Raw genomic sequence first — 9,261 nt, 5'->3', positions numbered from 1 at the left:
AAATTAACTGATTATTTAATTTTTATACATAATATATGAAATATTTTATATAATAATTAAGTTATATAAATAATTTATATATTTATATACCTTATATCAATAAAATATTTATTTTATATATTTATTAATTATCTAAAATAATTAAGTAATCAAATTCGAATCGAATATTCGAATATTTAATCGGATTCAATTTCGTATATTAATTTTTAATATTCGTTGGATATCGAATTTTCTAATAGGATTCGGATTCAGATGTTGTATGATCCGATTTGAATTGGACCCGTTTACACCCCTGTTAATAACAATGTACTTGTTATTAGATTTCATTATCGATGATATTCACAAAAAATTAGGCTGCAATTGCTGCCTCCTCAACCAGAAGAGTAAGACAATAAGGAGCAAAAGGAAATCATAATCATGAAAGAATGGATGGCTGGAAATGGATTTTGATGGTAATAGTAATGGTAATCCAATGCCTTTTAGGATAGGTGGACACAAGAATTGCATTAATCAAAATATAAGACTCATTGTCTACTGGTAAGAAGTATATAATAGAGATTCGTTTGCTCAATTTAAATTAGAGGTAATTTCTCGTAGTTCATAGATTTCTGGATCATTAAGTTTAATCCCTTCAGTCAAGTTTCGAACCGTTAATCTTAGTCCTCTGAAGTCCGAGTTAATGGCGCTAAGAATGAAAATAAAGCAAATAACGATTTTCATTTCCAAATTTCGAAACTAAGTTACCTTTTCGGCCAATGGTTGCAGTAGGAGCACAGGTTCATACTCGATAGGCTATAGAAGGAAGAAAGACAGAGATGAGATCACAAAAGAAGAAAAAAATAGTTGCGGTTTCAAAAATCCTCAACCTTGATAAGATCACAAAAGAAGATTAAAGCGAGAAAGACAGAGATGAGATCTTGGATCAAATACGATACCTCATCTTCTTTATACTCGATCAGACTGATCACGATGCTCAACTTGTCTCCACCTCCGTCTTCCATTATCCTTTTCTCTTCGAGGGAACAATCACTTCTACCGTTCTACTAATACAAAAAAAGAAAAAAAAAAAAAGGGCACCAACTTAAAAAGCTTTGTATTTACATATACATGTGTCAATGTGTTGAGTATTTATTAAGGGATGTGGAAGACAACTCGAGCTAATAGGACGAACATCCACGGCCATGATGTAGGATTCTTAAAGTTACCCTTAGATTGGAATCTCTAGTTATTGTCTTTAGGTACATATCTAAAAAGCTTGAGCGTAAATAGATGATCCCATATTATGAGGCTTCCTCGTCAGTCGTCTGTATAGTGGGACTATTTTTACACATCCTACGATCAATAGTAGCCAAGCAAGTGGCAGACACGTGGAGGTTCTTAGTGATAAAGACCCAAAGGGAGGATTTCATTCACTTGGTTATTAGATACTTCTTCTAACAGAAACAGTACTTGCAACCCACGTTCTTTATAGCGGGAAACGAAAAGAAAAATGATTCGTCTCGCTCACCTTGACTCATCGTTGAGACTTGAGACTTTCTAGGGAATCTAAAACCCACAAAAATTGAACGTTTTAGAAAGTTAGAAAACCCCACTCTCTTCAATTCTAGAAAACCATTAACTATAAAAAGCTTGAAAGTTTTAGAAAGTTAGAAAACCCTACTCTCTTTCTTCGCATCATGTCTGCAATGTTATAACCCTAGTTTCGCTTGCATTTGATGATGGATCTGCTTATCGAACTCTGTAATGAAAGACAACCGCATCATATGAGGAGAGATATAGAAAGAGATGGGAGAGACAAAGAGACAAGGAACATGCGAGGAAGACGACAACGATGGAAATCGTTAATAATTTCTACAGAGCGCTATGGTTTCATCCTTTTATAATGTTTCTTTAATTCCTAGCTTCTAAATTCTAATTTCTTCCCTTGTGCCGTTAGCGTTAAAGATCACGTAACTGACTACTGTATCTTCCAATGGCAACAAAATCTTTTTTTTTACTGACAATGCTTATTTTATAGTTTCTAAATTCTAATTTTCCCCCATGCCGTTAGCGTTAAAGATCACGTAACTAACTAATGTATCTTCCAATGGGAACAAAATCTTCTAGTTACTAACAATGCATCTTTTATAGTTTCTGAATTCTAATTTTTCCCTTATGCCGTTAACGGTAAAAGATCACATAACTGATGGGCATATCTTCCAACGACAACAAAATCCTTCTATTACCGAGTCTCAATCTGCTCACAACTCTCCTTAGTCCTCATCCAAATAAATAAATAAGTAACCTGCTCACAACTCGCACACATGTTGGTCTTATTGCTATGGGTCACAGTCTCATGGTGAGATGTACAAATGGCGTTATAATTATGTTGTGATAGTTTTTGTTGTGAGTAAACTTGGCTTGATTAGGCCTTATAGCATCAGGTTAGGGTTAGGCATTTTAGGGTTAGGTTTGGGTTTTGATCAAGTTTTTTTGTTTTTTAATTGGATCGAATAAGTAACCATTTTATACTCCAATTGTTAGGTCAAACGGTCTAATCGTCTGGCCTGAATGAAAGGCCCACATCAACAAAAAATATTAAAAAACAAACAACCCAAAAAGGGGCCAAAAACCGTTCCTCGGCCAAACAGTTCAACGGTTCAACCGCTTGGGTCAATAATTCATTGACCAAAATCAATGGTTTTTGGCCAAATAACAATTTTAGGGTAAAACGAAACTGGCCAGGTCCAAATTAATGTTATGGGTCGAGTCCAATCAATATTGAGTTAGACCCTATAAGGTTGGGACGGGATAAAAAATTATCATTTGAGTCAAGTTAGGTTGGATTAGGGGTGAGGCAAACCCATATTGAACTCAACCCATTGACATCCCTAAACATATAAGTGATATAGCATCACGTTATTAATAGATGTTTCAAGCCATCATCATTCATGACACCACGGATGAAGACAGAGATCATTTTGTAAGCAAGTTCACTCAATTTTTTTCTATAATAGTAAAAGGAGTATGTGGAGGCTAAGGGTGCCAAATCACAAGCCTCACACTTAATCTTGCCTTCCCTCTTTCACACGTGTAAAATATTAAAAATCCTCTTATGTTGTCTCATGGAATCCTCTTATGCTATAAGTTTTATATTAAACCCTATCATTACTTCTCTCTAAAAAATTCATTTTTAATCCCCCTTCAACAGTTGTTTTTTTTGTTCAATAGTTAGTTAATGTTTGTAATATCCCCTTATATCCATTGTCAATTAGTAGATATTAGAGCAAAAAAGGCCACATCATACGGGCTCACGTTTTTCTTTTACCCCCATTTTACATTTTTACTGCTTCTCCAAGGCGCCACCTCATTATAACCCTTTTCCTTTTATTAGGAGTTTCCTTTCATAACTACTAATTTAGGAATTTTCATCAATAATTTAGATTTTATCATCTCCGAACAACTCACATATCCCTAGCATTTATTTTTTCAGTCGCTTAGGCATCTTTTTACCGCCACTATTCCAAATATTACAATAAATGTGGCAAACTTTATTTGGGTAAATTGTTAAAACCTCCCTTGCTCATGCCTAATTTACCATTTTTATTTTCATTCTCTTTTGGATCAAGATTGGATAGGATTTCAATTGAGTTCGATAAATTAAATAATACAAAGAAGAATTTGAATGCCCGCTCACCCACCCAAGAAAATGAAGAAGGGGTGAATATATGAACATTTAACCCCACTAATTGTTTTGGGTAGGTTCATTAAACATGTTATTTTCTTTTTTGGTGATTAAGATACAAGAAAATCCATCAATTCATTGTACTTCTTATATTTTTGTCTATAAAATTATTCTTATTTTGTTACACTTATCTTTATCTAATATGATGAACATACAATATTAGAGACATGCCCAAATGTTTTTTTTTTTATGTATTTTTATACTTTTGAGTGTTTTCATCATTTTTATTTCTAGTATTATTTAATTATGACATCAAGGGTTGACATATTTCACCCAAAAGGTTGAATTGTTGACTCCCCACAAAATAGGAAAACATAATTCCATTTTTTGGTTGGTTTAAATTTGTATTTTATTTATATCATCAATAAAAATTATTCTTTGTGCATTTATTTATTTTTTAATATCGTTAACTAATATAAAATATTAGTGTCCAAATGTTTTCTACATAATTTATATATATATATATATATATTATTTTTTATGTTTTTATCTTTTTAATTTGTATTGTTTAATTTTGACTTCACGGGTTGACACATTTGACTTGAAATATTGAATTATTTATTTACCACCAAATAGTAAAACAATTCCGCTTTTTGGTGTTTAAAATTTAAAATTTTATTTTTGTTCAATAAAAGGTTAAAAACAATACTCGTTTGTCATGTTTGATTTTTAATATGATTAGTATAAAAATATTAGAGATGTGTTCAAATGTTTTCTATAGAGTTTTATTGTTTTTCATAATTTTATATTTTATCTTTTTTATTTATTGTTTAATTAGGATATCAAGGGTAAACAATTGTATACATCAAATATTAAAAATCCTCTTAACAGATTGTATTAAAAACATTTGATGTAAACAATTTTATACATCAAATATTTGTTTTTCTTTTTCATAATGTTTGTATTGTTTTTATTGCATAAACTAGCATCAGTAGTAACTGCATGGGTATTTTGGGCATTTTCATGCATATTGTTAAATGATTTTTACAAATATTGTGTTAGAAAGTTTGGGAGAGGTGATTGCAATTACCAAACTTATGAGGAGGTTTAACAGCGATGAGAACTTTAGGGGAGGTTTTAACAATTCACCATTTTTATTTTCATTTTCTTCTAGATCAAAGATTGGATTGGATTTAAACTAATTTCAAGAAATTAAATAATATGAAGAATCATTTGAATGCCCTCTCACCCACCCAATAAAACGAAGAAGGGGTGAATGTTTGAACCTTCAATCCCACTAATTGTTTTGGGTAGGTTCTTTCAACATGTTCCTTTCTTTTTGGTGAATAAGATACAATCAAATCCATCGATTCGTGGTACTTTTTATGATGAAAGTGATAGTAAATAATATGTTTCTAAACTTTTTTACCTTTTGTTATATTTTTGTCTATAAAAAATATTCTTATTTGTTACACTTATTTTTGTTTAATATCATGAATATATAGTATTATACACATATATACTTTTAAGTGTTTTTATCTTTCTAATTTTCATTATTATTTAATTATGACATCAAGGGTTGACATATTTGACCTTAAAGGTTGAATTGTTAACTCACCACAAAATAGGGAAACACAACTCCATTTTTTTGTTGGTTTAAATTTGTATTTTATTTATATTATCAATAAAAAATTATTCTTTGTGACATTTACTTTTTGTTAATATGGTTAATTAATATAAAATATTATAGTGTCCAAATGTTTTCTACATAATTATATATATATGTATATATATTGCATTTTTGCATTTTTACCTTTTTAATTTGTATCATTTAATTATGACTTCATAGGCATTTGACTTGATATATCGAATTATTGATTTACCACCAAATAGGAAAAGAATTTCACTTTTTGGTGTTTTAAATTTTTTATTTTATTTTCAATATCAATAAAAGGTTAAAAACAATACTTGTTTGTCATGTTTGATTTTTAATATGATTAGTATAAAATATTAGAGATGTGTCCAAATGTTTTCCATAGAGTTATATTTTTTCATAACTTTATATTTATCTTTTTATATATTATTTAATTAGGATATCAAGGGTAAGCACATATGACCCAGAAGGTTGAACCCCTGACCTACCATTAGAAAAACAATTTCATTTTGGGTCAGTTTTAAATTTTATATTTTATTTACAAAATCAATAAAAACAACTATTATTTATCACAGATTTTTTCTAATGCAATTCATATAAAATATTAAATAAGTATCTAAATGTTTTTTTTACAAAATTTAAATATTATTATATAATTTTTTGTGCTTTTTTTTACATAATTATAATATCAAGGGTTGACACATCTGATTCCAAAAGTTGAATTGTCAGTACAATAAAAATGGCCTAGACCGGCGGTCTTAACTAATGTTAGGAAAGATTGGCAAATCCGAACAAAAAATGACCCATTTAGTAGCCGGCTGTCAAATTTTAATTAAAACAGGGATAACGTAACGCACCATGCATCCCGGCGTTTGTTATTGACAAATAAAATTAAAATTAATAAAAAATCAAGATATATTTTAGGGGTCCCGCCAAAACGGTTAAAGTTGCGCGAAGAGAGGGGGTCGTTAATACCAAACAACGAATCTCTCGCAAAAGCAAGTTCAAAATCCTTGCGTGTCCGAAACTTTAACAGGGAAAACCCCAAATTTATTTAAGAGCTTGGGGTTGGGTAGGAGATTGATAGTGGTCAGAGTGAGCGCAGAAGAGATAAGTTTGGTGCTGCCTCTTTTTCCATGTTTATGAGGTGTGGTCTCTGTGGGAGTCAACCTGGGAAAGCCTGGCGAATTCTTCGACGGCATATTCAACTGCATCCATGAGATCACTGCTGCTCTCCCTTTCACAAGGATAACCAATTCCTCAGCTTACAGAGTCGATACCACGTCCCGTCTCGCCCAATGGAGGACCGACAGCTTGGCTTCCTGCACCTACTAGAAATCCGATCCTTTCAAGATGGGCAACGGGAATTGGTGGGGGATCCGATCAATTCTTGCCTTTCCCCAATTTCAACAAACATTTCGAATGATCATTTCTTTATCTCTCAAAGATAGAAAATTGCAATTATTTCTTTTCAGTTCAATCCATTCTATTTTGTATACAAAGTTAAAAAATGAAATGACCTTTTTTTTGCGCACTCTCTCTCTCTCTCTCCATCGGTAGAGAAGAATCAGGTATTGTCCATTAAACTATACACAGAAATATCAAATTTAACAAGAGACAACCCCCCAATTGCATCCTTCATTCTAGTCGTATGTTCTTTGGGAGATCGAAAGCCACTGGTTCATCTAGGTAAGTGCACAATATTTGTTTACTTATTTTTTACTTGAGCCTAATTAGTTAAGTTCCCCTTTTTTTCTAAAACAGAATATCCATGGCAAAAAAACAGCTTCTTGCTTTCTTCGTGAACTTATTTCTTGTTACTTGGGATTGCAGGAATAACAAACAAACAGATAAAGAGTAACGACGATTTTGTTTGGGTGATTGATACTCCATTAACCGGGAAGTTCATCATTGACGTCGAGTTCCTTAATTTGAAGATCTCATTGCCAAACATATGATTCTCTCTCTCTACCATATTTTCCCTTAAGTATTACCTCTCTCTCTCTCTCTCTTTTTCCTAGTTCAATTTCTCTCTCTTTGTCTCTCAGATGTCAGAAAGCGTTAAATTAACAAAATACCCCACTAAACTTGTTCTATTTTCTTTTTCTTGCCCTTTTTCTTTTAAAACCTATTTAACATAGGAAATGGATATCTAGTCCTGCAAAGTGATTTTGTTTGTTATGATTACTGGTTATCTTCCCTTCCATGATCAAAACATCATGGCCATGTACAAGAAGATTTATAAGGGTGAGTTCTGGTGCCCTTGCTAGTTCACCGCGGAGCTTATTTAGCTGCTTTCTCTTCTTCTCCACACAAATCCCTTTACCAAAATAACAAATCCATAAATCATGGAGAATCATTGGCTCAAGAAGGGATTCAAGCACATTAGATTCTATGTAGAGAACCCAAGATTCAAGCACATTGTTTTTATTGTAGTCATTTCACCTAACTTCAATGGAGAAGACAATGATCAATATAAAAAGGGTAATTTGGACATTTAAAAAAAATAAACAGTTGAATGAATTTTTTTTTGAAGTTAGTTGACAGAATGTTAACAGAATGGGTCTTTGTCTAGCGGCTAAAGTTTAGGAGGTATTTGTCACAAAACAAAAGTACAGGGGGGACTTTGTCACTGACCCCATAGTATAAGGGGGTCTTTGTAATTTACCCTTTAAATTACGCCATCATGGATTGAGTCATTTGATATCATGTAGTGGTTCAAATTACATTAATTGTTCTCACAAATAAAGAGGGACTAAATTAAAAAAAAAAGGATATTATAGTAAAGAACATGATTTAATAATGTTAATGAGAGATAATACCTCAAATATAAGACTTAGGAAGTGTTCTATACTATAGATGAGAAATTAGGTGTTGTGTTTTCATCCACACCACCCCCCTAACAAGGTAGATGTTCTGCGTCGTGGACAAAGATGTATGGATTGAACCACACCACACCTTTGTATGCGTTCTATAAGGTATGTTGCATTTCAGTCCACACATTGTGTTATAATTCCATGCATCTCAGTTACAACATGGGTTAACACACGATATGACAGTAATGGGAAATTAGGAATGTGTATAACAAAATATACCTAATTTTACAATAGCCTGTGCATAAATTCTTACCAGTGGTGATGATAGTTGTTGTAGCGACAGATAACAGGGGTAGTGGTGCAAATCGATTATATCTTGATATGGTTTAATTCGAGATGTGATCATACTTGGTCGAATTTGGATTACCCCTGTTTGGATTTTCGAGTCGAATAATAAGATCTAATCAGAAATCGGATCGGATTTGGATCACCCCTATCTGATCTGAGAAGATTTGATCTGATATATATGTTATACATTTTTTATATAAATATATAATACATATATATGTCATTTATTTATAAATATAACATTTATATTGTATTTTTGTAAATTTGTTATATTGTTTATTTATTTATAAAAAAAATGTATGTATGTGATGGAATAATTAAAAAATACATGTATTTTTTGTTTTTTTTTATTTAAATTGGTATATTTTAATTTTCTTTTAATAATTTATTATTTTTTAAAGAAGACAAATCGGATCAGGTTAGATTTGAATATTTGACTTCCCGATTGGATTTGAATTCAAATCCTTGCCTATCATATCCGATTGGATCGAATCTACAATGAATAATGTCGGGTCGGATTCAAATATACCTTGATTCAAATTCAATTTGATTCGTTTACATCCTTAACGGGCAGGAAATGTTTGAACAATGGCGAGTTTCAACCTAGCAATAGATTAGTAGCGGCAAGCTGTGTAATTACCAATAAAACCAAACGGTAAGAGGGAAACATTCCACCAAAAAATAAAAAAACAAAAGGACAGTGGAAAATAAAGATGAATCACTTACATCCAAGGTTTTTAAACCAACCCGAACAACGAACTGGTAAGGGGTCCGGTTCT

General features: G+C 31.8%; 2 long non-coding RNA genes across 2 annotated transcripts in view; one reads left to right on the top strand and one right to left on the bottom strand.

Moving 5' to 3' along the window:
• LOC148870143 (uncharacterized) overlaps positions 1-1,065 on the bottom strand; it is a 34,626-nt gene extending 33,561 nt beyond the window's left edge. The window contains exons 1-2 of the long non-coding RNA XR_016107495.1: positions 936-1,065; positions 745-792 (exon numbers count right to left, since the gene is read on the bottom strand). This is a non-coding gene — a long non-coding RNA (uncharacterized LOC148870143). The remainder of the gene's footprint in view (positions 1-744; positions 793-935) is intronic.
• A 5,335-nt stretch (positions 1,066-6,400) lies between these two features.
• LOC148870142 (uncharacterized) lies at positions 6,401-7,592 on the top strand. Its single transcript, XR_016108275.1, has 2 exons — positions 6,401-7,007; positions 7,152-7,592. It is a non-coding gene; the product is annotated as an uncharacterized LOC148870142 (long non-coding RNA).
• The last annotated feature ends 1,669 nt before the right edge of the window (positions 7,593-9,261 follow it).

Source organism: Nelumbo lutea, chromosome 2, assembly GCF_056320005.1.
Source record: "Nelumbo lutea isolate HS-2025 chromosome 2, American lotus-T2T, whole genome shotgun sequence".
NCBI classification, from domain to species: domain Eukaryota; kingdom Viridiplantae; phylum Streptophyta; class Magnoliopsida; order Proteales; family Nelumbonaceae; genus Nelumbo; species Nelumbo lutea.
Note: the sequence above shows the minus strand (reverse complement) of the source record. Positions and strands in the feature narration are given on the sequence as shown.